This window comes from Suncus etruscus, chromosome 1 (genome assembly GCF_024139225.1).
Source record: "Suncus etruscus isolate mSunEtr1 chromosome 1, mSunEtr1.pri.cur, whole genome shotgun sequence".
Taxonomy (NCBI): domain Eukaryota; kingdom Metazoa; phylum Chordata; class Mammalia; order Eulipotyphla; family Soricidae; genus Suncus; species Suncus etruscus.
The window spans coordinates 90,121,762-90,147,409 of NC_064848.1; the positions used below are offsets into that span (position 1 = coordinate 90,121,762).

Here is a 25,648-nt window from a genome sequence, read left to right on the forward strand (position 1 = left end):
AGATATATACAGAACATTCTATCCCAAAAAACCTGGATACACATTCTTTTCCAATGTACATGGGTCATTCTCCAGAATAGACTACATTCTGACACATAAAACATACCTCCATAAAATCAAGAGGATAGAAATCTTGCAGGCTACCTTTGCTTACCACAAGGCTCTAAAATTATTTGTGAACTACAAAGTCACACAGAAGAAAAACTTTAACAATTGGAAATTAAACAGCCTGCTACTGAACAACCAGTGGGTCCAAGATGAAATCAAAAAGGAAATCAAAACTTTCCTGGAAACAAATGATAATGAAGACACAAACTGCCAGAATCTATGGGACACAACAAAAGCGGTCCTGAGAGGAAAATTTATAGCTCTACAAGCACACATCAGGAAGGAAGGGGCATACCTGAATAACTTAATTATGCAGCTCATAAAATTAGAAAATGACCAATGAAAGGAACCAAAAATAGGGAGATAGAAGGAAATAAGAAAGCTGAAAGCAGAACTCAATGAAGTGGAAAACCAAAAAACAGTCTGAAAGATCAACGAAAGCAGAAGTTGGTTCTTTGAAAAAACAAACAAGATTGATAGACCATTGGTAAAACTCACAAAGAAAGAGAGAGAGAGAAATCTGATAACCCGGATTAGAAATGAAAAGGGGGAGATCAAGATAGATATTGCAGAGATCCAAAGTGTAATCAGAGACTACTTTGAGAAACTTTATGCTACTGAACATGAGAACCTAGAAGAAATGGAAAAATTCTTGGACACTTATAACCTTCCACATTTAAGTAAGGAGGATGTAGCATATCTAAACACCCCCATCACTACTGAGTAAATTGAAACTGTAATCAAACATAGACCCAAAAATAAAAGCCCAGGCCCAGATGGATTCACTGATTAATTTTTTCAAATCTTTCAAGAGGAGCTACTACTAATCCTTGCCAAGCTCTTCCATGAAATTGAAAAAACGGGAACACTCCCAAATAGCTTTTATGAAGCCAACATCACCTTGATACCAAAACCAGAGACACTGCCAAAATAGAAAATTTCAGACCAATATCCCTGATGAATGTCGATGCAAAGATCTTCAACAAAATCCTGGCAAATAGGATCCAATGCATCATCAAGAAGATCATACACTACAACCAAGTAGGTTTCATCCCAGGACTGCAAGGATGGGTTAACATCCGTAAATCTATCAACATCATACACAACATCAACAACAAGAAAAATAAAAATCACATGATCATATCAATAGACGCAGAGAAAGCATTTGATAAGGTCCAACACCCATTCTTGATCAAAACTCTCAGCAAGATGGGAATGGGAGGAACCTTTCTCAATCTAGTTGAAGCCATCTACCACAAGCCAATGGCAAATATTATCCTCAATGGAGAAAAACTAAAAGCCTTTCCTCTAAATTCTGGTACAAGACAAGGCTGTCCACTCTCACCACTCCTCTTCAACATAGTACTGGAAGTTCTTGCTATAGCTATCAGGCAAGAAAAAGATATCAAGGGAATCCAGATAGGAAAGGAAAAAGTCAAGCTCTCATTGTTTGCAGACGACATGATACTCTCCTTAGAAAACCCTAAAAACTCTACCAAAAAGCTCCTAGAAACAATAGATTTATATAGCAAGGTGGCAGGCTACAAAATCAACCTACAGAAATCAATGGTTATTTATACGCCAATAATGATAGGGAAGAGATGGAAGTCAGGAAGACTTCCAGTGCCACACAAACTCAAATATCTTGGAGTTAACTTGACCAAAGACATGAAGGACCTATACAAAGAAAACTATAAAGCCCTGCTCCAAGAAATAAGAGAGGACACATGGAAATGGAAACACATACCGTGCTCATGGATTGGCAGGATTAACATAATTAAAATGGCAATACTCCCCAAAGCATTATACAGATTTAATGTGACCCCCTTAAAAATACCCATGACATTCTTCAAAGAAGTGGACCGAACACTTATGAAGTTCATCTGGAACAATAATCACCCTTGAATAGCTAAAGCACTCCTAGGGAAAAGGAAAATGGGAGGCATTACTTTCCCCAACTTTAAACTGTATTACAAAGCAATAGTTTTTAAAACAGCATGGTATTGGAATAAAGACAGACCCTTAGATCAGTGGAATAGGCTTGAGTTCTCAGAGAATGTTCCTTAGACATACAGTTACCTAATTTTTGACAAAGGAGCAAGAAATCCTAAGTGGAGCAGGGATAATCTCTTCAACAAGTGGTGCTGGCAGAACTGGTTAGCCACTTGCAAAAAAGCAAACATAGACCCCCAGTTAATATCATGTATGAAGGTAAAATCCAAATGGATTAAAGACCTTGATATCAGACATGATACCATAAAGTATATAGAACAACACGTCGGTAACACACTCCATGACATTGGGACTAAAGGCATCTTCAAGGAGGAAACTGCACTTTCCAAACAAGTAGAAGCAGAGATCAACAGATGGGAATACATTAAACTGAGAAGCTTCTGCACCTCAAAAGAAATAGTGCCCAGGATACAAGAGTCACCCACCAAGTGGGAGAAACTATTCACCCAACACCCTTCAGATAAGGGGCTAATATCCAAAATATATAGGGCACTGACAGAACTTTACTAGAAAAATAATCTAATCCCATAAAAAATGGTGAGAAGAAATGAACAGACACTTTGATAAAAAAGAAATACAAATGGTCAAAAGGCACATGAAAAAATGCTCCTTGTTACTAATCATCAGGAAGATGCAAATCAAAACAACAATGAGATACCACCTCACACCACAGAGATTGGTACACATCACAAAGAATGAGAACAATCAGTGCTGGTGGGGATGTGGAGAGAAAGGAACTCTTATCCACTGCTGTTGGGAATGCTGCCTAGTAAAACCTCTATGGAATGCGATATGGAAATTCCTCCAAAATCTGGAAATGGAGCTCCCATCTGACCCAGCTATTCCACTCCTAGGAATATACCCTAAGAACACAAGAATACAATACAAAAACCCCTTCCTCACACCTATATTTATTGTAGCACTATCCACAATAGCCAGACTCTGGAAACAACCAAGATGCCCTTCAACAGACGAATGGCTAAACAAATTGTGGTACATATACACAATGGAATATTATGCACCCATCAGGAGAGATGAAGTCATGAAATTTTCCTATACATGGATGTACATGGAATCTATCATGCTGAGTGAAATAAGTCAGAAGGAGAGAGAGAGAGAGAGAGAGAGAGAGAGAGAGAGAGAGAGAGAGAGAGAGAGAGAGAGAGAGAGAGACAGAATAGTCTCACTCATCTATGGGTTTTCAGAAAAATAAAAAAGTCATTTTTGTAACAATCCTCAGAGACAATGAGAGGAGGGCTGGAACACCAGCTCACTTCATGAAGCTCACCACAAAGAGTGGTGAATACGCTATAGAAATAACTACACAAAGAACTACCATAATCATGTGAATGAATGAGGGAACGGGAAAGCCTGTCTGGAGTACAGGTGGGGGTGGGATGGGATGGAGGGAGATTTGGGACATTGGTGGTGGGAATGTTGCACTGGTGAAGGGGGGGTTCTTTACATGACTGAAAGCTAATCACAATCATTTATGTAATCAAGATGTTTAAATAAAGAAAAAAATGAAGAAAAAAATGAAAGATAAGGCCTCCCAATGCTTACCAAAGGCTGTGTTCTTTACACTGACTGTATAGAAAGAGGAGATACAGTAAATTTTTCCCATATACACCTCAAACCAGGTCCTTTGCCTGGCCTGTTTTGTGAATGGAGGGACAAAAAAAAGAAATAAAGCCCATTTGAGTAAAATATCCAAAGATGTTTGGGGTTTAAATAGTACAATGGGGGTGGGCAGAGCAATAGCACAGAGAATAGGGCATTTTTCTTGCTTGCACTTGGCTGACCCAGGACAGAACTAGGGCTGACCAGGTTCTGACCCAGGTTTTATGCGCAATAGCCCATATGGCCCACCAAGTTTACCAGAAGTGATTTCTGATTACAGAGCCAGGAGAAACCTTGAGCACCACTGGTGTGTCCCCCAAAATCTAACTAACCAACTAACTAACTAACTAGTACAATGGTGGAGGGCATTGCAGATAGAGACCAACATGAACTAAAACATAAATAAAATATTTAACTTTATTAGGAAAAATAACAGTTGATTTATATAGCAGAAATAAAAGGTTATTGGCAAGAGGAAAACACAGTTGTATAAAATGCGATAAGGATGTATGTATCTTAGTGGAAAAGTATATTTTCTCAGGTATCCTTTGCACCATCTCTCTATATACATCTACATTTATAATACATATTATGTGTGTTTTAAATCATGGAACAAAGAGTGATGATTCATATAATTAGTTTTAATATATATTGAGAACACTATACTGTTTTAGAATACATTGGAACACAATTAAGAGATTAAGAAAGGAAAGAAATAGAATTGGCTAGATTAATTAGAAATTTTTAGCAAAACCTAGAGAAGAAATAATGAGGGCCTGACCTAATGTAGTGATAATCATGAATGGTGAATGTCAGAAACAAGAAAAAGTCTGAGATAAAAGGAATCAGTATAATAGTTGCACTAGCATTATGGGGTAAAGGAGGGAGATGTAGGATTCATGCTGGGAACAGGAGTTGAGGGAGGACAACACTGGTGGTGGGAATGCCCTGCATTCATTGTCACTATGTGAGTCAAATATTACTGTGAAAGAATTGTAATTCAGTTTGACCACAATAAAAATTTTAAAAAGGCAAGCAAAAATATCTATATAAATTGAGCCTTTTGATGTATACTCAAAAAGAAGCAAAGGAAGGCAGGTGCACAAGTCTTAGGGGGATTTTGGGTCTCTCTTTGCTTATTATATAAAAACAACAGATATTAGAAAAATTGAAGAAATGTTTAATTTGGAAAATGATTTAAAAACATCTGAGCTTCAAATGCCCAAAAATATCCATGGAGATATGAATATATATATATAATGGATATATATACACGTATATATACTGATATATATATCAGTTGACAAGCTCATATCTATTCACCAGGTGAAAAGATCAAAATTAAAAGTCATACTTAGGTCTCAATGGATTGTAAATCAACCATCCAACCCTAAATCTCAGATCCCAACATTGGTACTGGCACAATTTACAGCACCAGCACCAGAACCAGGAATCAAACTCTTCCTAAAAGAGGCCCAAATGTCGCCCTGGCACCAACCGGCTCCAGAATAGGTTCATAAGACACCCTGAAGAAGAGGAAACAGCAATAACTTGATCTAAGGACAGGTTACCCTACCTCACCACCCAACTGTGAGATGAAATCAGAAGATGCTTCGTCCTAGGACCTGTGAAAGAACCAAGATCTCTAATTACAGAAGCCTGACTACAACAATTGAGACTAAGCAGAACTTTTCCTGGTACCACAAAGAAAGACTTTATCCTAGGCTTCATCCTAGGATCTGTGCAAAAGCCAAGATCTTTAACTATAGAAGACTGACTTTGACAACCAGAACTAAACAGAACTTTTTCTGGGTCCATAGAAACCTTGGGGTTGGACAATCAACATGCCTTGAGCCTGTAGTTGGTCTTTTGGCAGTGTGCTTCATAGGTGGAGACACCCTCTATCTCTTAGGTCAATGGGAATTTCCTTTCTAATTTTCCCAGTGTTGCTGTGCCTATGCAAAAAAACCCTCCAAAAACAAACAAAAAAGGCCACATTTTCCCTCAGCCCTTCCCCTCCTTTTTTTTTCTTTTCTTCTTTTAATTGTTTTTATATTTTAGTTAGGGACTTCTGCCTTTTTCATAGAAACTTGGAACTTGAATCATTTTGTTCTAACTCATGTTTCTATGTTTTTCTACAAATTGAGAAAAGAAAAAAAAAGTAGATGGATTCAGAAGCCAAGCAGTCTCAGGAGCATTGAGTGGAAAAATATATGTCAGATCTAAAAACCTAAGCCAAGGTCAAGGACAATAGAATCAAGATACCCGAACTGTAGTAAGCTAAACACAAAATGGATATGTTACACTGGTAGTCCTGGTGGGCTAGGGGTGGAGGTATAGGATGCATGCGGGGAACTAAGGTGGAGGGAGTTTAACACTGGTGGTGGGAATGGCCCTAATTCACTGACACAAAATGCCTCAAATACAATTGTGAAAGACTTGTAACTCACAATGGTCTTAATAAAAAATTTTAAAAATTAAGCCATAGACCTGAATGGGTCAAATTATAAAATGGCCATGAACATTATATTCATTTTGGTGTTTTTCCTTTAAATCCTTTCAACTTCTTGTGATTTTTTTCTGAGTTGGCCATTACAAAAGACCACAAGCTATATGGCTTAAGTCTTACAGTGCTTGGTAATCTAGGTTCTGTAATCAAGGGTAAGGTTTTGTCATCATTCAATATTATCTATTACTAGGTTTTATTTTTCTGTATACCAGAGATTAGTTAAATCATCCAGTATTTTACCTTCTGCTTCTGATTTCTCACTTAACATAATAACCTTTAGATTCATATAAATTTCAGTGAATCGGAAGATTATGTTTTTTCTTATCTGTGTATTTATCATAGAACATTTAAGTTGATTCCATGTACTGGTTCTAGTGGTAAGTGCTGTGGTGAATATAGGTAAGCAGATATTTTGGTGTTAGATACTAAGTGATATAGCTGGCTCATTTAAAGCTTTATTCTTATTTTTTGAGAAGTCTCTATACTATTTTCCATAAAGCCAAAATAACATTTCTATCAACAATAACATACTTTTCTTTTAATCACATCCCACCAAAATGGGTTATTTACATATATATATATATATATGCAAACATATATATATATATATATATATTCTATTCTCACTGATAAAGATAGTATCTCATTTTGTTTTGTTTTGTTTGGGCCCATACCTAGTGATGTTCAGGGATTACTCCTGGCTTTGCTTTCAGGAATCACTCCTGGCAGTGCTCCTGTGACCATATGGGATGCAAAGGTTTGAATCTGGGTAAAAGTAAGTGCCTTACTTACAGTACTATTGCTACGGTACCACTCATTGTTGTTTTGATTTGCATTTCCTTAAGAACAAGTTATGATGAACACTTTTTTCATGCACTTGCTGGCTATCTCTATATCCTATTTAAGGCAATTCTCAATCATTTTTAATCTTTCCTCTGAATTTTTGAATAGAGTTATATTTTTATTTGTTTTTGAGTGTTGTGAGTGCTTTATGTAGCTTGTATATTAGCCCTATTAAAATATATTGTGCAGGGGCCAAAGCGGTGGTGCAAACAGTAGGGCATTTGCTTTGCACTCACTAACCTAGGACGGACTGCGGTTCAATCCCCCAGTATCCCTTATGGTCCCCCAAGGCAGGAACAATTTCTGAGTGCATAGCCAGGAATAACTCCTGAGAGTCAATGGGTATGGCCCCCAAAGCAAAAAAAAAAAATATATATATATATATATATATGTGTGTGTGTGTGTGTGTGTGTGTATAAGCATATATAGTGCAAATATTTCTACACAATTTAATAGGATGTCCTTTAATTTTATTTTAAATTTCTTTTGCCATTTAAATATTTTAAAATTTCATATAGTTCTACTTATATTTGGTTTGGTTCTACCAATGAAGTCATATTATTGAAGACACCTTAGATATTGTGATTTTATTGCTATTACCTTAGATAAAGTTCTGCCTATATTCTCCTCAATGTATTTATTACCTTAGCTATTACCTTAGATAAAGTTCTGCCTATATTCTGTATATTCTATATTCTCCTCAATGTATTTTATGAATTCTTATTTAGTTTTATGGTTCTTTTTCCACTGCATTAAGGACCCACTGGTTTTATTTTTTTCTTTTTTTATAATATCTTTATTTAAGCACCATGATTATAAACATACTTGTAGTCATGTTTCAGTTATAATAAAGAATACCCTTTCACCAATACAACCTTCCCATCACCAATGCCCCCATCTCACTCCTTGCCTATATTCATGACAGGCATTTTATTTCTTTCACTTACTAACATTGTCATGATAGTTGTTAGTGTAGTTATTACTCTAACTGTAGTCACTACTCTTTGTGGTAAGCTTCATATCGTGGGCCAGTCCTTCTAATCCTCATCTCTTCTGTCTGTGTGTTATTACAATAATGTCTTTTATTTTTCTTAAATCCCACAAATGAATGAGACTATTCTGTGTCTGTCTCACTCCCTCTGACTTAATTCACTCAGCATAATAGTTTCCATGTTTGTCCATGTATAGGAAAATTTCATGACTTCATTTTTTCTGATGGCTGCATAGCATTTTATTGTGTATTTGTACCACTGTTTCTGGTTTTTGTTGTTGTTGTTGTTTAAGTTTTTACAGTTGTACTTAAGTAACATAGTGAGAGTGAATTAGGCTCATTCCCACCACCAGTGTTGATCTCCCTCCACCATTATTCCCAGCATACATCCTATACCTCTACTCTTAGCTCCCCACACTACTAGTGTAACAGGTCCCTTTTTAGATAGCTTGCTATAGTTTGGGTCTCTTAATATTACTGTTGTTGACATTGGTTTGGGTATTTAGGGCTTACCATTTTTTATTTCCATATGATTCTCCCTAGACCATTTGGCTCCTAGGTTCCATCCACTACTTTATTCTTTTTCCTAGTTTGTATGGAGACACATAAATGATTATTCATGTTCTATGGTTCTGTAAAAAGAAACAGTTTGGGGGCCCCTATCTAAAAGCTATAAATATAAATAAAATTGAAATAAAAGAAAAATGGGGGGCAAATGTGGCAAGTTTTGTGTTGTTGTGTTTGTTTTTGTATAGGCACAGTAAACATTGGGTAAATTAGAAAGAAAATTGCCTTGGTCTAAGAGACATAGTGTGTCTCTACCCTTGAAGCATATGTCATGAGACCGACTATAGGCTCCAGGCATGTAAATTGTCAAACCCCAGGTCTTTCTTTATGGTCCCAGAAAAAGCTCTATTTAGTTGCGGTTGTCAGAATCATTCTTCTGTAATTAGAGATCTTGGTTTTTGCACAGATCCTAGCATGAAGTCTAGGATAAAGTCTTTCTTTATGGTCCCAGGAAAAGTTCTCCTCATTTGAGGTTGTCATAGTCAGTCTTCTTTAATTAGTGATCTTGGGTTTTGCACAGATCCTATGACAGAGGGTCTTTTGATTTCATCTCGCTGTTAGGTGGTGAGGTAGGGCAACCTGTCCTTAGATCGAGTTGTTGCTGTTTCTTTAATGTTAGGGGGTCATATGAATCTACTCTGGTATAAATTGGTGCCAGAATAATATTAAGGCCTTCCCCAGAGGGAGTTTGATTCCTGGTGCTGGTGCAGGGAACTGTGTTAGTTCTAACATTGGGATCTGGGGATCAGGGTTTGGTGGTCTATGTCTGTTCACATGAGGTCTATGTTAATGTACCACCATTTCTTTAGTCACTCACCTTTTGTCAGGCATCTGGGTTGTTCCCCTATTCTGGCTATTGTAAATAGTGCTGCCATGAATATATGAGTACAGAAGGCATTTTTTTTTTTTTTTGGTTTTTGGGTTACACCCGGTGGTGCTCAGGGTTACTCCTGGCTGTGTGCTCAGAAATAGGTCTTGGCAGGCACGGGGGACCATATGGGACACCGGGATTCGAACCAACCACCTTTGGTCCTGGATCGGCTGCTTGCAAGGCAAACACCGCTGTGCCATCTCTCCGGGGCCCAGAAGGCATTTTTTAGTTGTCATTTTGTGTTCCTAGTATATCCTTAGGAGTGGTATAGCTGGATCATATGGGAGCTCAATTTTCAGTTTTTTGATGAATCTCTATATTGATTTCCATCAAGGTTGAACTGAGCAACATTCCCACCAGCCGTGAATGAGAGTACCTTTCTCCCCACATCCCCAACAGCACTAATTGTTATGTTTTTGTGATGTGTGCCAGTCTCTGTGGCACGGTATGGTACCTCATTGTTGTTTTAATTTGCGTCTCCCTGATGATCATCATTAGTGATGTGGAGCATTTTTTCATGTGCTTTTTGGCCATTTGTATTTCTTCTTTAAGGAAATGTCTGTTCACTTCTTCTCATTTTTAATAGGGTTAGACTTTTTTCTAGTTCAGTTCTGTCAGTATCTTGTATATCTTAGATATTAGCCCCTTATCTGATGTGTATTAAGTGAATAAGTTTCTGCACCTCAAAGGAAATAATGACTAGGTTACAAAGGCCAGTTTCATTTTTTTATGTGTATCAAGTTTCTTCTTTTTGGTGGGGGGGAATCACACCCGGCAGCACTCAGGGGTTCCTCCTTGCTCTACGCTCAGAAATAGCTCCTGGCAGGCTCGGGGGACCATATGGGATGCCAGGATTCAAACCACCATCCTTCTGCATGCAAGGCAAACCCCTTACATCCATGCTATCTCTCTGGCCCTAAGTTTCTTCTTTTTATAATAACACCAGCAGTACTAGATTATGCTATTCTTTAGTAACCTTAATTTAGCTTAATCACATTTTTACAAGCCATATGTCCAAATAAAACACACTATGAATTTATAAAGTATGTGCTAGAGGTTAGAACTTCAAAATATGAATTGAGGGAAGGCTATCAGGCAAAAAATAATGTTCAGTGTTTGTTAAGATTAAAAATAGCATAGTGTTTGGAGAAAGGAAGGGAAAACCACAGGAAACAAGTGAGTTATTCAGCTTGACTTTGTTTTGTACGTTTAACTCAACAAAACCAAAGTTCTCACCCCCATGCCAGTTTAAAATTATCCTTTAGCAATTGAGCATGCTAGATTGTTTGAAGGAATATATAACTTGAATCTGACATAGATATTGAATAATATAAGCAGCAGAACAGCCTACTGGATATCCAGGCATAATAAAGAGCCTATAAAGTTAGCCTATCTACCTAACTGGGAACTTGATACTTGAGGAAGGTGGTATCGCAAATCAGTGAGGGAGTAATGGATTTTCAGGAAAGTTGATGGTCTAACTCATTTATTTTAGGGATTTTAGGGTCAAAACTAAATCTGTATAATATTCAGAAATGAATTCTAGATGATTTATAAAACTTACCTGTGGAAGGTAATTCTATACAGTTAGTAAAGAAAATATCAGCTCTTTTCAGTCGGCAAAGATTGTTGGGCATTTCTCTAGTCACCTGGATTAGCTCTGTTTTAAACTATCATTAGACTTTGAGTGTGATATGATTGCTGATGGGACTCTGACAGAGGCAGTGATTGGTACCAGGTATGGGGTATGACAAATAGATCCTGGACATGAGATTCTGGGATAGGATTTCAAGAGTGCACAGAGCACCAGAGGCGTAGTAAACACTGGTAATTCATGGCATACAGTAGCATAATGTTCTCTCAAGTTATCGCTAGTGGTAGCATTGAGTGAAGGTACAGATGAAGGCACTGGCAGATAAGAGGAAGTAGCATTTAATTGCTATAATGACAACTGGTAATTTCTGCGATGATGAGGTGGAATGAATGACTACTTCTGGCTGCTCTGAAAAGTGTGTTTTAAGAAAAAAGATAAGAATAAACCTTGGATTTCTAATCCTAGACATCAGCAGGGAAGCAGAGATCTTATAGTGCCTAATCTACATTTTCTTATATATTTCCTTTTCTTCAGCAACAAGACAGACATGACAGAATTTGATCTAGACTTGAGTATCAGAGTATTATCTTACTTAAATATATTGAGCCATTCTTTACTGATGGAAGACTTGTTGGAAAGGAGTTGGGGTGGAGTATTTCAACAAATATAGACAATTCTTATAATTTTAAAAGCCCGGGTGTCTCTGAATCATTCTCAAAGAAATCTTGGTTGAATTTTTTTTTGGGGGTCACACCTGGCAGTTCTCGGGTTACTCCTGGCTCTATGCTCAGAAATCGCTCCTGGCAGGCTCGGGGGACCATATGGGATGCCGGGATTGGAACCATCATCCTTCTGCATGAAAGGCAAACGCCATACCTCCATGCTATCTCTCCAGCCCCTTGGTTGAATTTTTATATTAAAAAAACATCACCCTGGTCATTATCTGCTTTCATTTTACTAATTAATCTTATAAATATAAAAACTAGCAGTCTTGAGTAATTTAATAAGACATATATGCCAATGAGAGAAAATAAATGTAAGCAAAGTATTAGGATGTTTTTCCATGAAAATTTTTGTCTGTAAAAAAGAAAAGTCAAATCAGTTTATTAATGACTACAATAAATTATAATATTTATACATCTATTATTTATTGAGATTGAAGAGATAATAGGTAGGGTGCTTGCCTTGTATACAGCTGACCTTCAATCTCCTACACCCTACAATTTCCCATCCCCAAACCCTGAGCATCATAGGGTGTAAGCCAAAAACAAAATAAATAAGTCTGTTATATTCAAAGTTTTACTCAAAATATTTTAATACTTTGTATCTTTCTTTGTACCAGACAAATTCATTAGGCTTAAAATATATTTCCCAAAGTATTTTTTTTTTTTTTTTGGTTTTTGGGCCACACCCGGCAATGCTCAGGGGTTACTCCTGGCTGTCTGCTCAGATATAGCTCCTGGCAGGCACGGGGGACCATATGGGACACCGGGATTCAAACCAACCACCTTTGGTCCTGGATCGGCTGCTTGCAAGGCAAACGCCGCTGTGCTATCTCTCCGAGCCCTCCCAAAGTATTTTTGATAAAATGTCTCAGGGTCTTCATTTATGTTGTTGTCTTTTTCTAAATCTTTCTTTCCACCCCCCTCATCTCCTTCCATGAACAAACTCCTGTTTGAACCTTTTGTTCCTGTCTTAACATCTTCTTATTTCTCCTTACTGGCGACTCCATTTTCAGCACTCAGTAGTTAACTCTTCTGGGGACCACCAAGTCATATTCTATTTCTATCTAGAATAGAACACAGCAAAGTAAGATTGCTTCTCATGCTCTCCAGATATCTTATTTTTGTAACTGCAGCAAAGCATCAGGTCTGCCTCTTTCCACTTGTCTACATTTACTTACTGAGTGGAAAAATAAAGAAGTGCAAACTAGGGGCCGGAGAGATAGCATGGAGGTAAGGCGTTTGCCTCTCATGCAGGAGGTCATCGGTTCGAATCCCGGCGTCCCATATATGGTCCTCCCGTGCCTGCCAGGAGCAATTTCTGAGCCAGGAATAACCCCTGAGCACTGCCGGGTGTGACCCAAAAACCACAAAAAAAAAAAAAAAAAAAAAAAAAAAAAGAAGTGCAAACTAACTCAAACCTATCTCTGAGGTTGGATCTAGGATCTGTCTGACTTACATACAAACACCATATGGGTACTCCACTGACCCGTGATACTACTTGGTCATCTACAAAGTAAAAACACAGAAAGAGATATGATGTAAATAATTGTCCATTTTATTTTATGAAAAATGTATATTTTACATATATGGCCATCAACATGTTGATAGAGCTTAGTACAGTTGAGTGAAGAATCGGGATAAATACATTATAAAATATCTACCATTAAAATAGTAGTAAGGAAATGGTTATCAGACACAATTACTGACTTGGAAGAAAATTTACATATATTTTATAGAATTCCTTTGTTGAAAAAATTATTTTCATTTCTATATTGTTCATCTCAGCTTAAATTTTTAGATCTCTTTTCAGAAGTAAGGTAACATTTTATACTTGATCTTTTTGGATACAGGTAAATATTCCATTTGAAACTTTAATTTGTTAATTGTGGTACTTGACGGCAAAAGAACATCATAATTATTTCTTTCATATTAGCACACATCCTTTTATTTTTATTTTTAAAATAAACAAAATTAAATAAAATTCTAGTCCTGTTAGTTCTATGTCTACTGGAAAGATTGCCAGACTTTCCAGTAATCACATCTGAGGGTTTTTTTTTTTTTTTTTCAAACATATGGGCAATTTTCTTGATTTTAGTTCAGTAGTGACCTTTGGAATGTTGGAATCATTTTCCTTTCCTTTCCTGGTGCTCCCAGGAGACTCAGAAGCACAAACATCTGAAGGACCTCTGGGCATCTTCACATCTGTTGGCAAAGAAAATGAAGGCCACTGAGTGGTAATTTCAACAACAGGTGTTGAGCTTAGGGAACAGTGTTGGTTTGTGAAGAATGGACAGAAACAGAACATAATTCTTATTATCCAGGCTCTTGGTAAACACTAGAAAACAAAGTTAACTTTACATGAAGCTAAAGTTAGGACACCAACAAAGCACTTACAAAGTAAAATTAAGGCAAATTTGTCTTGTTTTGTTTTTATCAAAATTCTACATTTCATATCAACGTTTATCCAGAACTACTTAGTTGTTTAATCTATGATTATTTCTCCTTGATACATAATCAATGAATAATTATTTGAGAGTAACTTATGCCTCGAATTCAACAGTGTACTACAGATTTGAAATTCTTTCTGAGAGTAATTAGCCTGGTGGAAGTTACTCACTAGAAATAATACAGAGTATGAAATTCCATCTATATTATCTACCTTACAAAAGTCTCTGGAATCTGTTTTTCTTTGCACACCAGTAGTAAAGACTCTAAATTACAGAAACAATAGAAGCACTGTGTTTAACCCAAAATATCACTGAAATCCCATTTTAAGAAAATCTGTTTCTTTCAAATTTTCTCAGAGAAGTACAAAGTGTTGCTTGGTGTGCAGTTATCTGCCAGTATAAATGGTATAAATGGATGATTACTTAAATACGGTTTCTTTTAGAAGAGAGTTAGAGGACTTTACAAAAGCATCAAGCTGTGCTTGCCATACAGGTGAGCCTCTTGCAAGTAAATAATTTGACTTAAAAATTGTTAGAAACTTTTTTTTATCTCCTTACCCAGGCAATAATTGGCATATTTCTAATCTTCTTACTTAAGATCAGTTGGTATTTGATTGCTTCTTAGAACTTTCGAAGGTAGAACTAATTTAATGGGGTTGAAAAGGCAGTTAAGAGTTTCAAAGATAAATGTCCATCTTCATCTAAACACAAAGGTTGATCTTTCCCATTCTCACATCACAGAGCTGACCTCAATTACAACCCACCTCTGAGGCCTTGCAATTAATGATTTAAATATCCTATAGGCTTGGTTTTGGACCAATACTCCTTTCAGAAGTCCAATCAGAAATGCTTCTGTTTGTCAGCCCTAATAGTCTTGAAGAGGTGGTTTTCAATACAAGTCTTCTGTTGTATAATAAATCAGTGAGCTAACTCACTGTCCAGCATGGAATCCTCTTGCCTGGGGATGCTTTCTCTGTTTACTTCTAATGCCTCTGAACTAGAAGTATATGCATATTAGCACATTTTTGTTCTGCTTTCAACCATTTGTGTGGTTATAGACTGAAGATTCTCCAATTTACATCAGATTTGCAGTAGAGATTTGCCTGGGAACTTTTTTTTAGAACTTTGTAATAAAACTTTGGTCTTTCACATATTTAAATTTTGTTTATAAGAGACTAACATATCAAAAAACAAACAAACAAACTTCTCATGCATTCTGTTTCTCTGAGATTAGTGAACCCTAACAGCTACCAAGCAGCATATTTCTCTGTTGGAAATGATGATGAGCTAGGAATGCAGATGACATAGCAAAAACACATCTCTGTGGAAGAAAAAAAAAAAAACATTGAGAGCAAGTGATAGACTTCACTTTCCAACAACAAGGTCTTACTGTGGACACATAGGCAATCAATCTAAGAATCATAATTGCCTCTCCTTGTTAATCTCCAGACAGAACCAAGCATTTGAAAATTGCTTTCCAAATATTTTTTTTATTAACTTTGCTCCATCATTGTTCTGTGAGGCAAGTCAGGAGTGGTTCTTCCTGTTCACAGAGAGAGAAAGTGAAAGTGGTAGAGGGAGAGATTGCCAGAGTGTCATGGATAGTCTTTTATTCTATAGTTAACTATTAGCCTCAGATGCCCTGTACTTTTCTGGTATTCCAACTATAGTTCAGTTTTATAATAAAATGCATTTGTTACTTGGCCAGAGTGATAATTCAGTAGGTATGGTGCTTGCATGTGACTGAACTGGAATCGTTCCCAGGCACCCCCTATGGTTCCTTGTACCCACCAAGAGGGATGCTTGAGCTTAGAACCAGAAGTAATGTTGGAGTACTTCTGGTTGTGGCCCCACACACAAAAAAGTGAACCTGTTTCAACTAAAAATTTAATACAAAAACTTCTGGCAGATAATAATGCCAAAGAAATATTGAAAACCAACAACTAATTATGTGAGGAAAATATAAGAATTTATATGGAATGATGATGTTGCTGGCAAATAATTTACCTTGCCTCAATGAACTAAATGTGTATTTATTTTGTGCTTTTATTTTTAATATTTTAATTAATATTTAGTCATATACTAATTAAAGTGAATTTTTTTAGTCAAAATATCACATCATCAATGGCTGGATCAATAGTACAGTGGATGTTTCGTAGGTGGCCAAACTGGGTTCTATCCCCAACACCATATAGAGTACCCCATGCCCAACCAGGCGTCATTCCTAAGTGTAGATCCCAGAGTAAGCCTAAGAACTGATCTATATAGCTCCTAAATAAGCAAAACAAAATCATATAACAAACTTAACAAAAGTGATAGTTTTCTTAAGTAGAAGACACTATCATGGTATTTTCAAATGATGTCTGCCCCATTATGTCTGATCTTACAAGACCTTTTAAAACAATACCATGCTCATTTTTAGAGATAAAATCTAATTGTTTTCTTTACTATAACCAGTTTAAAAATAATTTCTGATACTATACCATCAAAAAATGTTACATTTTCACCTTGTTTGATGGTATGATAATATTGAATCCTGAGCCACATGTAAATAGTGAGGCTGCCTTTAATCCTTGACACTGAGAAGCCCAAAGTGCTGATCCACAGAGACCACATGGAAAAAACCTTAACACTAAAGATAATCATTTAAAAAATTATTTATTTAATGATCATTTAATTATTTAATAATTATTAAAAATAATAAGGATCAGAGAGATAGTAGAGCAGGTAAGACATTTGCCTTGCTTATGGCCAACCAAGGCTTGATCCCCAGCATCTCATATAATCCTCAAGCATTCCCAGGAGTATTTCCTTAATGCAGAACCAGGAATAAACCCTGAGTATCACCAGGTGTGGTCACCAAACAACACAACAACAATAAAAGTAATAATGATAATGATAAATAAATAGGTGGAGGTGTCACGGAGATAGAGTGATGAGAGGGGAGAGCCAGAGGAAAATACCTAGACAGGTACTGATGGTCTCACTAGCTAGTACTACTTGTGTAGTGAGAGCCCCCAAGCCATGTAAATTAGTGACTCATAAAAGTATGCAATAAAGGGCCATAGCAATAGCACAGTAGATCGGGCATTTGCATTGCATGCAGCCCACTCAGGTTTTATACCCAGCATCCCATATAGTCCTTCAACCCTTGCCAGGAGTAATTTCTGAGCACAGAGCCAGAAGAAAACCCTGAGTGCTATTCTCTATGGTCCCAAAAACCAAAACGATGTTTGCAATAGTGATATGATTATTACAGTTTTAAATCACTAAGTCCTGGGGCTATAGAGATTATCGATAATCTCTATAGCATAGATTTATTACAGTGGTCGGCAACCTGCGGCTCGCGAGCCACATGTGGCTCTTTACACTTTGAATTTGGTTCTTCTGTGTGCCGGGCAGCCGCTCCAGGAGTCAGGACTCTGCTCCTGGCCTCGTCAGTGCGCGCCCTGTGTGGCTCTCAAAATAAATTTCAATCATGGTTTTGGCGAGATTTGGCTCAGTTGAAAAAAAGGTTGCCGACCACTGGATAAAAGAAACAGTCTATGGAATGATTTCTTTGAGACTTCTCCAATTACTGGGAAGATATCTATTAAAGGCTAATGGATAGATCATTGTTATATGTACTTTTTTCTCTTTCAGCTTGAATTACTATTATAGGAAAATTAGGAGACAATATAGCTTAATAACCTATGTATACAGAAACAGATTTATCTGTTTGTATGTAGTTATTTGACAGTATTATTTTCAAACTAGACAATGTATTTTTATACTGGACATATAAATACCTTAAAGTATAGTATGTATATTACTATATGTGTATTCTCTGTTCTTAGAATCATGTTCTGTGCAGAACACAATAAAATCAGTGTTTTCCTGTGGCACTTATTTCAGTGCTTACCAGTTATAATTTTTTTTTTTTTGGTTTTTGGGCCACACCCGTTTGACGCTCAGGTGTTACTCCTGGCTATGTGCTCAGAAATCGCCCCTGGCTTGGGGGGACCATATGGGATGCCGGGGGATCGAACCGTGGTCCGTTCCTTGGTAGAGCTTACAAGGCAGACACCTTATCTCTAGCGCCACCTTCCCGGCCCCAAAAGTGGTTATCTTTGACCTAATGGTTATGTGCTTCCTGTTGCTGTGATCTGTTGATGATAAAAAAGACTTATATCCAATGTAGATATTTTATTGTTTCAGTAATCATACCCATTGAATGTCAAATGTTAGAGAGATACATGTTTGTGAAGAAAAAATTCACAGTAACTTTTGAATTTTTATTAAGACCACAAAAAGCCCTTCCTACTATATTCATTATTAGTTATCAGCCATGTCCTCATAAAGGGTGGATGAAAATTATCTACTTGACTATAAAATTTATTTATTTATTTATTTGGTTTTCTGGACCATATTGGTTTGTGATCAGCCTGGGAGGGATTCAGGGTCCAAATATGGTGCTAGGATTCAAACCTTTGTCAAGGTTGTAGCCTTAAGGTAGACAACCTTCTTAATCTTTGTACTACCTCTCAGACAAAGCCCATTGCATTTATTTTTAAAATTCAACTCAGTAACTTCAAGGTTCTTAAGTTTAGTGTTTCTTTTGAATCATAAGGAAATTGACTTATTCAATTATTTGAATGAATTAAATTAAATTAATTATTTCCTTGTAACCCAAACATTTACAGGAGTAGGAAGTTAACTGTTTTGTAGAAATTTGGAATTCTAAATATCTCACCTGCATCAAAATATAACTGTGACTTTTCAGAAACTTGGACACTTGTTAATTATGGATCTTTTATAGGTCATTATTATTGTCATTATTGTTGTTGCTGTCCTTTATTTTTAATAGAAGACCTACATGGTTTATTAACTTCCCCAGACTAAATAATTTAATGGTAATTGGCTAATTGTATTCTTTCAAAATTTATTTATTTGTATAGATTAAATTTTTTGAGGGAATAGAGTAATAAATACATGACTAATGTTCTGAAAAAGACCTTACCCCTTTTTTCTTTTGAAAAATTAGCTACCCACGTTCAATCTACCTACAGTTTTGACAGGGCTTAAAAATGTTATGATTCTAAAATACACCATCGGTGTAATATCTGATCTCATTAAGCTATATTGCTTTCTAAGCATAATGTAAACAAAGTAAATGTATTAACAACTTACCTGAGTCATGCACTATATTTATTTTTACAGCAGCTATTAAAATAAAGATAGCTATCCTTCCAAAGCACATGTACTTCATTGTTTGCAGTCTCTTCATGTTTTTTAAAAAATTCTTGCTTTCCACTCTTATTCACCCCACAGGATCAATTCTTTTTTTATATAATAATAATTTTTATTTTGATCAAAGTGGACTGAGTGTGTGTCCCTCCACTTGGGAACGGGGTGGTGGCTTGTTGGGGCAGGAGGTCAGTCTTGATATCTAATGGCTTAAGAACTGAAGATAACGAGTGTTAATAAGGTGGAATATCATATTGGGATTGGGGGGTGAAGGGACAGTAGGATTTCTGAGGGAGAGGAGAAGGAATAGTATATAGGAGGGGCTATATACACTATAGACATGGATTGTTTACAAATTATGTTTGAGTCTCTTAGAGGAGGTCTATCTCTATGTACTCATGCCCACATAATAGACATACATTAGTATTCTATTCTTAAGGTGTTTGTTAGAGGTTTGACCTTAATAGGATGGATCTGAACTTTTAGAACTGGTTGAGTTAAGATGAATAATTAGCTTAGGTATAGCTTAGGAAAGAGTGGAAGGGAGAGCCACAGATAAGAGAGAGGAGAACAGAAAAATAGGAAATTAGTACAAATAAATTAATCATAAATTTAATAAATCAAATAAAAGAGATTGTGTTGGTGCGTTGGAGTTGAGAAGTTTTCCCAGTTTCCAGACCCCACAGGGCCAATTCTTTAACTGCAACCTACAAATCGATCTCCAGTGTCTGTCCATATGGGTGGGTGTGAGCATGTATGTGGTGGACACATCTATGTCTGTTTAATCTGTATTGTACACATGTCTGTCTATCTTGTATATAATCCTTGTTTTATATATACATATATAGCTTTTGTTATATATAAGCTCCCTCCTTTTCCCCTCCCCTGCTTATCACTTTACAAATCCTCTTCTGTCTTCTCATCCTCTCAATCCTGTTCCGTTGTCTCTCATACTTTTCCTATTTAGTCCTCTTAACCCTCAGTTCTTCTTCTTCTTCTTCTTCTTCTTCTTCTTCTTCTTCTTCTTCTTCTTCTTCTTCTTCTTTTCTTTATCTTCTTATTTTTCTTCTTCTCTTCTTCTTCTTCTTCTTCTTCTTCTTTTTCTTCTTCTTCTTCTTCTTCTTCTCCTTTTCCTTCTCCTTCTCTCCTTCTCCTCCTTCTTCTTCTTCTTCTTCTTCTTCTTCTTCTTCTTCTTCTTCTTCTTCTTCTTCTTCTTCTTCTTCTTCTTCTTCTTCTTTTGGTTTTTGATTTTTGATTTTGGTTAGGAGTGACATTCAGGGGTTACTCCTAGCTATGCGCTCAGAAATCGCTCCTGGCTTGAGGGACAGTATGGGAGGCTGGGGGATTGAACCACAGTCCATCTTAGGCTAGCGTATGCAAGGCAGAAGCTTACCACTTGCACCACTGCTCCAGCTCCTACCCTCAGTTCTTAAGCCCTCAGGAACCGGAACCTTATTCCTGCCCAACAAGCTACCAGTTGGCTCCCTAAGTGAAAGAACAGCCTCCCAACCTGCCTTGTCTTGGCCTGGGAAAAAGCTGCTGCCACCATTCTTGCTGATTTATCCTATTTGGCCCCTTTTAGTTCACCTCCCCTCTCCTCACTGTGAACTGTTCGTAACACTACAGTTCGAGGACACTACCTGATCTCTGATTCTGCGAACCATTTCTCCGACTCCACAAGTCCAGGGCTCGAGATGAAACTGTGCTCTAGATATTACACCCTCTCCCCAAGGCTACTTCAAAAGACTTAAAGGGAATATTTCTATTTTCCTTTATATATTTTAGATGCATTTCCTTAATAGTTATAATTCTTAGAATATATTTCTATATGTAGAGGAAGCTGTCCCCATCCCTTTTTTGGATCTGCTTAATAGGAAATTCTAGTAGATAAGTCTCTCTTGGGATGTGAGGTCAGGTTATAACCAGGCTATAGAGATTAACTTGTTATTTTTATCCCCACATGCACCAGTAGTATCATGTGGCATTGTTCTTTTTTTCACTGGGACATTATAATGAGGGAAATCTTACATATAGAAAGTTCTTATTTAATAAGGATAGGTACTCATAAATTTTACAGTACAGGGGTGCCTTTCACTTTGAACATTGGCCATAGTGACTTGACTTAGGCCTCAGCTTATCAAACATTGACTTTCCAACTCCAAACCTTAGATCCCATCGTTGGAACAGGCATGTTATTCTGCGGCAGCAGCAGAAATCAAACTTTGACCTTGGGAGGTCCTTGTTGCCCTGGCACTAACTTGATCCAGGGTGAGTTCATATAATACTCTGATTACTAGGAAAGAGCAGCAGCTTACTTTCAGAGTAGGTTTCTCTGCTTTGCAACCTAATAGTGAGATAAAATCAGAAGAGTCTCTGACATTTCGGCTTTGACATAGGATCTGTGCAAAAACCAAGATCTCTAATTACAGAAGACTAAAACAACCATGACTGAGTAGAACTTTTCCTGGGACCATGAAGAAAAATCTTCTTGGGGTTGGACAATTAGAATGCCTGGAATCTGTAGTTGGTCTTATGATAGGATGCTTCATGGGTAGAGACACCCTGTTTTTTTTTTAAACCAAGGGTATTTTCTTTCTAAATTCTCCAATGTTTTCTGTGTTTGTGCAAACAACAACAACAACAACAACAAAACAAAAGTGACACTAACACCCTTTTAAAAATCTATTTGTATCTTCTAGATAGGGATTCCCACCTTTTACTTAGAACTTTTGGACATGGATTACTTTGTTTTAACTCATATTGATTGCACTTTTCTACATATTGAAAAGAAATTATAAAAAAAGAGAGGGCCAAGTGGTCTCAAGTGCATTGGTGGAGGAAAAAAAAAAGGTCAGAACTAATTACCCAAGCCAAAGTCAAAAACAATAGAATCAAGAAACCCGAACTATAACAATCTAAACTTAAAATATATAACACTATATTTATAAACAACAAATATATAACAATCTAGCTTAAACTATTACACTGGCAGTCAGGGGCTAAATAAGGGGTATGGAATGTACACTGGGAACTTTGAGGGAGGTCAACACTGGTGGTGGGAATGGCCCTAATTCTCTGTCACTATACTTGAAATCCCACTATGAAGACTTCTGATTCACAATGATTTTAATAAAAGATGAAAATTAAAATATTGCTACTTAAAAAACAATAAAGAAATTAGTTATAAAGTAAAAAAACTTTGATTCTCACATTTACAACAGTCTGACAGATATATTTTAATCTAAGAAATGAATTTTTCTAAGATGTTTAATAGTTTTTGACATTAAATAGAAAAATAATTATATCGTAACTGTACCAAAGGACTCATAGATACATCTTTACTGTAAATTCCTATTTATGTAAATAACACTTTTAATGTCAATTTTAATAATTAACTTAAGACTTTGATTATATATTTTATTTCTTTTCTCCAGAAAAAGAATCTAATTATTTCCTTGATATAACTAGTTTTTCTGTTTGTTTGTTTGTTTGTTGGGCCAAAGCCAGCTGAGTTCAGGTATTATTCCTGGCTCACTCAGTAAACACTCCAGGCAGGCTTGGGGAACCATATGGGATGCCAGAGATAGACTCTGGGTTGCTCACTTGCAAGGCAAACACTCTACCGGCTGGACTGTTGCTTTGACCCCAAGATATAACTAGTTTTGATTTGAATCTTCCATAACAATTTCTGCGGTGATTTTTTTAATTCCATCTACTTCTTTCTTTCTTTCTTTCTTTCTTTCTCTTTCTTTCTTTCTTTCTTTCTTTCTTTCTTCTTTCTTTCTTTCTTTCTTTCTTTCTTTCTTTCTTTCTTTCTTTCTTTTTTATTTTTTCTTTCTTTCTCTTTCTTTCTTTCTTTCTTTCTTCTTTCTTTCCTTTCTTCTTTCTTTTTTCTTTCTTTTCTTTCTTTCTTTCTTTTCTTTCTTTCTTCTTCTTTTTTCTTTTTCTTTCTTTCTTTCTTTCTTCTTCTTCTTCTTCTTCTTCTTCTTCTTCTTCTTTCTTCTTCTTCTCTTCTTCTTCTTCTTCTTCTTCTTCTTCTTCTTCTTCTTCTTCTTCTTCTTCTTCTTCTTCTTCTTCTTCTTCTTCTTCTTCTTCTTCTTCTTCTTCTTCTTCTTCTTCTTCTTCTTCTTGTATTTGGGTGCCACAACAGTGGTGCTCAGGGATTACTCATGGTTTTGTGCTCATAAACCACTCCTGGCAGGTTTGAGAACCATATGGGATGCCCAGGATGGAACCCAGGTCAGCCATATGCAAGACAAATGCCCTAGCCACTGTGCAATTACTCTGCCCCACATCCTACTTTTCATTAACATAACTTTAACTGGGGACAATTCTATTCTATGCAAAACAAAATTAAACTCATTATGAACACAATGAATATTCTTACCTATTTCATTTTATTACTTTGATTTAAGCAGTAGCTAAGGGTAAACAAAAACTGTTTCAAAAGTGACAGTATAGAAAAAGATAAATCAGGGCCCAGAGAGATAGCACAGCAGCGTTTGCCTTGCAAGTAGCCGATCCAGGACCAAAGGTGGTTGGTTCGAATCCCGGTGTCCCATATAATCCCCCTTGCCTGCCAGGAGCTATTTCTGAGCAGACAGCCAGGAGTAACTCCTGAGCACCGCCAGGTGTGGCCCAAAAACCAAAAAAAAAAAAAAAAAAAGAAATAAAAAAATAAATCAATAGACTCTAGTGCATGCTTCACATGCAAAAGGCCCAGAATAGATCTGTAGCACAGATCTCAGAAGCTCCACCAAGAGTGACCTCCCAACACACTGCCATGAGTAGCACCTGAGCACTGCCCTTGTGGCCCAAAAGCTAAATTTTTTTTTTCGATGTGATTCTTTTATTTTAATGAAGACATGCTTAGGTTGTAGTAGTTAAATAAGTTTAAATAATAAATTTATACCTAAATGAAGGTTTAGCTGATAATCATGTTGTCAAGATCATTTATCAAAAAGTGTTACAAAGAAAAAAAGTACATGTGGCTGTCGGATATGAAAACATCCAAGATATAAACAAGTTTAACTATAGAATTGATAGTCTGAGGAATGGGGCTGATAAAGACCTGAGGACCCTTAATTTCTAAATTACAATGAAAGCAGACACCCACCAGAACACTTGCTGTAAAGGTGTCTTATATTTAGTCTTTTATCTATTACTTTTCCCTGGAGGAAGACAATGTTCTGAGATTTTACCTTAGCATCCTCTTTCGCCACATGTTGTATGCCCTCTGTGACACTGTTCTGGAATCTCTGGCAGATGAAACCACTCTGTAGAGCTATTTGTTCCAGAGGGTGATGTTGAGAGTTTGTCCCAGAGATTCTCCTTGAGTCTTTGGAGACACCATAGCATCAGAAATGGGGAGAGACAGCACAAAGATGGCAACATCTCTGTGGTTAGTATTCCTATTTGAGTTTGACCTATTCATTTTGACATTGATAAGATATACATTGATATAAGGACATAAGATAAACATTTGACATTGACAGTTGTCAATGAACATTGACATAACGACCTGGCAAAGACCTCAGAAAAAAGGGCATATTCCATTCTCCCCTGAACCAGGAAAACCATCCACGAAACATCCAGGCTGGTCTATAACATCACCTGGAAGCAATCCTCTACCACGGAAGACCACACTGCTCAGACTTCGACCTGCTCAAAAGAGACTTCCCTTAACACTGAGAAGACTTAACAACAACAACGACCTGCTTACAGAACAGGGTCCGCATTGCCCTTTGATTGTGAGGTGAAAGGAGAGGATGCTCCACGTCCTGACTTTAATGTAAGATATGCAGATTCCAGGATCTTTAATACAAAAACATGATACCAACAACAGAGACTGTGTGAAAAATAAAAGTGTGTTGGCACTACAGACAATGTATTGGATTGGACGATCTAGCTTGCCTGGAGCCTAGAATTGGTCTTGTGCCAGGAAACTTCAGGGGTCTGGTCTCTTTGTACTTAGGCCAAGGTTATTTCTTTCCATGTCCCTCATGTTTTGGTGGGCCTATGCAAACAACAATTGCCACTCTAACACCATTCTTATTGTGCTCCTTTGACTCTAATCCTTAAAAAGAACTCACTTAAAATTTGAGGTTAACTTAAGCTAATATGCATGTATATGG

General features: G+C 36.8%; 1 non-coding gene across 1 annotated transcript; it reads left to right on the plus strand.

The window, feature by feature from the left end:
- The first annotated feature begins 3,667 nt into the window (after window positions 1–3,667).
- LOC126032115 (small nucleolar RNA SNORA51) lies at window positions 3,668–3,800 on the plus strand. The gene has a single exon (XR_007503818.1). It is a non-coding gene; the product is annotated as a small nucleolar RNA SNORA51 (small nucleolar RNA).
- Window positions 3,801–25,648: the final 21,848 nt, after the last annotated feature.